Source organism: Nicotiana attenuata, chromosome 6 (genome assembly GCF_001879085.1).
Source record: "Nicotiana attenuata strain UT chromosome 6, NIATTr2, whole genome shotgun sequence".
NCBI lineage: Eukaryota > Viridiplantae > Streptophyta > Magnoliopsida > Solanales > Solanaceae > Nicotiana > Nicotiana attenuata.
This window is the reverse complement of record NC_031994.1, coordinates 32,967,067-32,973,443: the sequence shown is the minus strand read 5'-3', so window position 1 is coordinate 32,973,443 and position 6,377 is coordinate 32,967,067. Positions and strand designations below refer to the sequence as shown.

The following is a 6,377-nucleotide window of genomic DNA, read 5'->3' as shown; positions in this document are numbered from 1 at the left end:
TTTAGATTATGTACAACCTGGGCTATACTGGGTAAGGGCTTCAAACATGGGCCATTTTCTGATGGATTGTTGGGCCAAGTGACAAGGGATGTAATTCTCGCTTTCTCAACAACTTATCAATATCCAGCATTGAGAGACGTCATTGACTACAGACAAACTTCTTTGCGAAAAATTACAGAAATATGACACCATAATAATTAAGGGGGCGTTTGGTTTGCCTTTTTATGCATTAATTCCTACTATTTAGAAGCGACAGTTAAGGATCTCTTCGTCGTCCTGTTTTCACAAATTTACGATAAAGTCCTTTTCGTTGTCCTGCTGGGCTATTGATGTTGCATCAACATTGGGGGTACTTTGGTATTTCTACATTTTACACAGCCTACTTTAAATTTTCTGAAAATCTAAAACCTTCCGCTTACTCTTTGTCTCTATTGGCACGCGCCTCTTCATCGTCTCTTTGGTTACTGATGTGGAAGCTAAACCCGCTCTTGCTTTTAGTGATGTGTAGCTCTACAACACTTGTGCTTTGATGAGCATGTGTAGCATACTTCTGGCGGTAACCAGGGGCGGACCCACGTTGTACCAAGAGGGTTCAATTGAACCCGCTTCGTCAAAATTCTTTTGGTGTTTATATGTATAAATTTTACATAGAATCGGAGATAAAATTAAATGAATCCGCTTGAAAATCTGTAAGGCTGTAGCGTAGCGGTTTAGTGGGTTCATTTTGTTGCGAGAGAACCGAGATCAGTCCCTGCTGACTTTGTTTGCTGTACTTTAGCTTTTATGAGGCTGTGAGAGTGCAGGCATTAATGCATAAGACATCTCGTGCATAGTTCTCTATTGTGAGTGTAATGTTTTAGTTTATTAACTTCATTTCATTTATTATTTTGAGATCTAGTATTGAAATATTTATAATACAAGATTATATAGTTTGTTGTTAAATAATAACTTTCAAAGTTGCATGTACGTGAATTTTTGTGCATTTACTTCATGTTTTATACTATTGTTTAATACTTCTGCAATTTATAAAGTCGTATGCCCTTTTTCTGGACATGTGAAATTTAGGTTAGTTTGAATTTTATTTAATTATTTATTCTTTCGTAAATTGTATGTTTATTTTGTTTCAAATTTCTTCATTTTATTGTTATTAACTATAAGTGTAAGCACAAATATCTAAAATCGAAGACTTAAAAGGAAAATTTTCGGTCTTACATAACTATAGAAAATGATGTAGTTGTTTTTTTTTTTTATATATATTTTAAATACCACCTCAAAACGAAATTAGCAACCAAATTTTTTTTTCCTCTAAAATGGATTACCTTTGGAGCTGACCCCGCTTGAGTAAAATTCTAGGTCCGCCACTGGCGGTAACCGTTAGCCCTAAATCCAGTTCACTTTTGCTGTCCTTGTTTCTGCTAATTTGATCTTTTCCTTCGATCGCACACTCATCCAAGTCCCGGTGGCAATGGATCATTATATCTTCAAAATTGGGTTTCTCTTCCACTTTCAGATTTCATCTTTGGAATTTTTGGGTTGCCAACAAGTTTCTTGACTCTCTTTGGATCTAGACACAGAGAGAAGAAGCCTTCTGTATTGCTTTCTTTTCAAGTCGTGTAAATTGAAACTGAAAATTTGGGTTTGAGAACATTTTCAGAAGCTGTTTAATTACCATGAAGTCCATGTGAAAAGGTGGGATTGGTACCGTCATGACAGATTGAAGATGGTTGCAAAAGAACTGTGACTCTTTCTTTTCAAATACAAGGCAGTGCCCTTAGTTTCTGGTTTCTACACTGAGCTGGGGTTAGTGTAGCTGAAGAAAATTGGAATTATCTTTTGCGTCTTCGGCACAATTTTCTCTTTTTTCAAATTTCACGAGGATGAATTTTTAGTTATGTGATTTTGTTATTGCTAGAATCTAAGTTAGATGGTGCACTGTGGGTTAAACCAGTTGAATAAATAAATAACTCTCTGAATTTAATGGGTTGTTATATGTTGATGTCTCAATAATGCTATGTCGTTATTCATATTGTGATATCGTATTCTGTTCCTGGCGAATCTTAAGTTCCTTTGGATATATCGGTTGTGTAATTAAATATTACATGGTAGTTGTTTTATAATGGTGATCTTCATAATCATACACGTTTATAACGTGAAATAGCTGTGTCATTTCTGGTCGTTATATTTATCCGTTCTTTCATGAGTATCCCTTACTATCTGTTTAAAAAACTATATGTATAATGATGCACAATGATGTGTAGGACAACTGGAGTACCAATAGTTGAGGAAAAATTACATAAATGGATATTCGACACTAAAGACAATGGCGCTCACTCGATGACAGAAGCTCATGATAAGAATGTCAAACACCGAACAGCAGATAACTGCATTACAATAACTATGAAAGAAGAAATGTTGTTGGATATTTGCTTTTCGTAAACTCTCTTTTCTATGGTAAACGATTGATGTTGTTGCACTGTGAGTACTTATGATATTTTCAAATTCAGCTTTAAGCTAACCCCCTCTATTTCACAGCATTGTCGCAACAGTTATGCCTAGCTGCCAGTTTGCTGATGCAGTTAGAACCATACTACCTTCTGAACTGGTATATTCTGTTCTGTTTTACTTGTAGCCTATAAAGAATAATGCTAAGATATGCTTCACAGTATGTGTTGTATTTATATCAATATAATCAGGAAGAACAATCATCTTTTATGTCTTATTTCTTGTGAAAGCATTATCTGAAGCTTATTATTATGTGCTAGAATTAGTTTGATTTGGCTTGTCCATGTCGGTGCACATATGTTCTTCACCCACTCAACAATATTATATCTCACCGTCTTTATCATTTTCAGAAACCACTTATGCATTTAATTAAGAGTACAAAACTTTTAGTCATTTGGTCTATAATCAGTTCAGTTTCTTTTATTGATCAAGCAAAATAAGTTGGAGCATTCACCAATTACCATTATAGCCTTTTTTCTCTTTTACGCTACAGATAAATTGGTGTAATCATTTCAAAATATGGCATGGCATGAGACGACTTCTACTCTCCCTTGTAAAATTTGGAATCTGATTCACCTGTTGTTCAAACTGTTGGTTACTGCATATTCATAGTAATTTTCTGCAGCGTATGGTCTTGCACATAGTGTTCGCACGTAATATCCTCGACTTACATACTCCGGCATGCTAAGAATCTTTTTGCAGAGTCTCTAAATATTAAGGTTGGAAACTACGTTTGTTGACTAATCATATACTTTATGTTCATAATTTTGTGCATATTATGAACCTTGAAGACATAATCACGAAAAAAATGAAGATTAGATCCAACTATAAGCTATATTAGAAATGTTGGTATTGTTGTTTGCTAATCTTTACTAAATCTCAACTTGGGTTTATGAGCTCCTATTTATGTTGTTTTTAAAGTATAGTGTACAACTGGTTAGTCAATTACTTCTTAGGCATAATATTTAACTACACATTGAAGTAACAACATCATGCCTACACCAAATGTGCTCATGATCTATAAGTGTTTTCACCAGAATTTGATTGCTAAAATTATGTCGATGGCTAATTTATTTCATTGTTGTTATAGTCTATTTTACACGACAGTTTATCATATTTGTTGACAGCAATTTTCACTGCTGCTATCTTGTACAGATCCATATCACCTGGTGCTCTTGGAAAACCATATGACTTTGGGATTATAGCTTCTGAGGTAATTCTGCTTCTGACATTAGTGCTTTACTTGATGTCATGTTGAAGCAAAATATTGTAGTTGCTATCCAATTAATCATCGCTTATCATCTTTTTAATTTTCTGAACACAAAGAAGCTATGATACAAAGAAACTACGCTTCACCTGCATATACCACTGAGGAGCCTTAGCGCAATGGTAGGAGTTTATATCATGTGATCGGGAAGTCACGAGTTCAAATCATGGGAACAATCTCTTGAAAAAATACAAGGTAAAGCTGCATAGTGAGAAAGAACTACTAAGGCTTGACAGTTATGTAATGCAATATTGCAATATATGGAAAATAAACCAAAAAGGGGGTTTTATGTAGGAATATGGAACCTCATTTCTCTGCAGTGCCTAATATTAGAGGTACTTCCTAATTCAATAGTGACTAAAGTCCTCATTTCTTAGCATCAGCGTTGTGCAAATCTGCAAATCCTTTGTGCATTTTCTGAAATTGAACTTCATTTTGGTCTGTTAATCAAAATTTAGTTTTCTTAAGGGATAATATAAGTAGTAAGGCTGGGTTGATGTTGATTTATATTGTACCGAAACCCGTCAAATGTTAAAGAGTAGCTGTTTTGACTTTAACTTCTGATAACATGGTGCTGCAGTTGTTTCTAAACTAAGCTATTGTAACTTGTTTAACTTATTTAAAGTTTTGCTGTATGAACTAGGTATATATCATTGATGAGTCAAGGTTGATAAAATCCAAATTAGCAAATTGAAGAGCTCGAGTTTGTTTGGTAGAATATGCTGGGATGTTAGGGTCATTGGTGTAAATCTCATTATCTTGAACAATGAACATATGTAAAGTTTTAAGTTGTTAGTTCTCTGAAGTTCGTAAAATCTGTTTCATTTTGCTTTAATTTAAAGTTTGCATGAATATCTTGCTATATACATGAATGTCTCTTGTCTGCTTGCCTGTGGTGTATTTCAGAAACAGTTTAAGTTAAGAAGATTTTGCCTTTCTTACATCTATAATGTTAAACTGCTTTAATTGTTCCAATACTTCTGTTTTCTTATACATAATTTTGCCTTTTTTCATCAATCTCCTTTGCGAATTAAAAATGTCAATGGTTGAAAGATAAAACAAGATGTACTCAATCTGATTGAAGAATCAGAGTTGGATCTTTTTTGTGTAAACTGATGAAGAGTTGAAGAAAATTCGGGAGGCTCGTGGATATTCTTACATGGTATGTCAAAGTTATTAAAATGAACTCTCTTATCTGTGATAGATGGACTTGGATCCTGAAAATTCCAAGTATTTTGACATTCACAGTGAATTTCCTTTAGGGCTTTTGTGAGGTTTGCCCAGAAAAGATAACTATTATGAGGAGAAGATTAAAAAGTCTTACGAAGAATAGTTGCACACAGGGGCAGATGCATGTGAGATGAAACGGTGTTACGCGACACCACTTCGTTGGAATATTTTACGAAATATATGCAGTAATACTGTACGGGTATAATAAGATAAAGAAAATGACACCACTTGATATATATTGTTAAAAATTATGGTGCTGTAGAATTGAACCTATTCTAACTTAATACTCAATAAAATCAATGGACTAAGGCTATTCCTTGTTGATAAATATGATAATTAATATTATTTATTCTCCGTTCTTCTATAAATATCGACACCACTTGCGAAAAATCCTATGTATGCCCCTGTTTGCACACTGATGAAGAGATCTGTTACTGTGTTGCTGGAAGTGGTAAGTGTAGGATCTATTGTTTAGACTTTGCATCACTGTCTGCCAACTATAATATGGTTGCTGAAATATATACTTTGTGTTGTAGTTTTTTTTTTTTTTATGTCAGAGCTCGCAATGAGGCTTGGATTCTTAGAAGAGGATATGAAAGTCCAAAGCTCCCTACAAGGTTAATTGTTTCATTTGGATAGTTACAGACGATGCGTGTCACAACAAATGCTTTTGAAGTCAACCTCACAATATTTTTCTTTGCAATGCTACTTTTGTATAGATTAAATATGCGATAGCAACAAGGAATGCTAAACCGAAAATATGGATTCAATTAGCTATGTGTTTTTACCTTGGTTGGTATTTTTGATATAGTCATGGCTACATCGTGTATAAGTGAGTCACAGTAAGTACGGTAAATCAAAGTAGCATCTGTGTGGAATTTGACGCACAACTTATTTATTAAATTATCTTCTACAGTCATGTTCAGTTTATTGCCATATCTTAAGAGAAAGGGATCTATCTATTTCTCATCCCATTCTTTAAATTAGCAACATTGCTTTGGATAGCCCTGTCGGTCATATATTCAATTTACTTTGAAGACTGAAATAGTTTTATATAATCTTTGTTGTCAGTGTAAAAGTCTTATATATTAACTATATGGATTCTCATGATAGGTTCTGCGTGATTTAAATATTGAAGATTCCTTCCGAGCATTTTGGATATGGAATCTATATCGCCGGAAAAGTTCTCTCCGACTTCTTCTTATAGATTCATACATTGGAGTTTACCTTCAACATTGGATTCTACATATTTAATCGGCGAAATGAAGCATTGGCTAATAGTTTAATGGAGGTAAAGCCTACAAGGCAATCAGATTTAGAAATTGATTGACTGTAAGAGAAGAAGAGAGACTTTCTCTTAGAGACTTCTGGTTTACTA

The 6,377-nt window shown here is 34.1% G+C and overlaps 1 long non-coding RNA gene across 8 annotated transcripts; it reads left to right on the top strand.

The window, feature by feature from the left end:
- LOC109226799 lies at positions 231 to 5,916 on the top strand. Of its 8 annotated transcripts, XR_002068147.1 has the most exons (7): positions 1,244 to 1,800; positions 2,259 to 2,451; positions 2,533 to 2,602; positions 3,658 to 3,715; positions 3,829 to 3,964; positions 4,064 to 4,104; positions 4,413 to 5,819. It is a non-coding gene; the product is annotated as an uncharacterized LOC109226799 (long non-coding RNA). The 8 variants fall into 8 exon arrangements; XR_002068148.1 differs by having other exon boundaries at positions 1,240 to 1,800; positions 3,829 to 4,931; positions 5,557 to 5,916; XR_002068146.1 differs by having other exon boundaries at positions 1,240 to 1,800; positions 3,829 to 4,931; positions 5,536 to 5,916.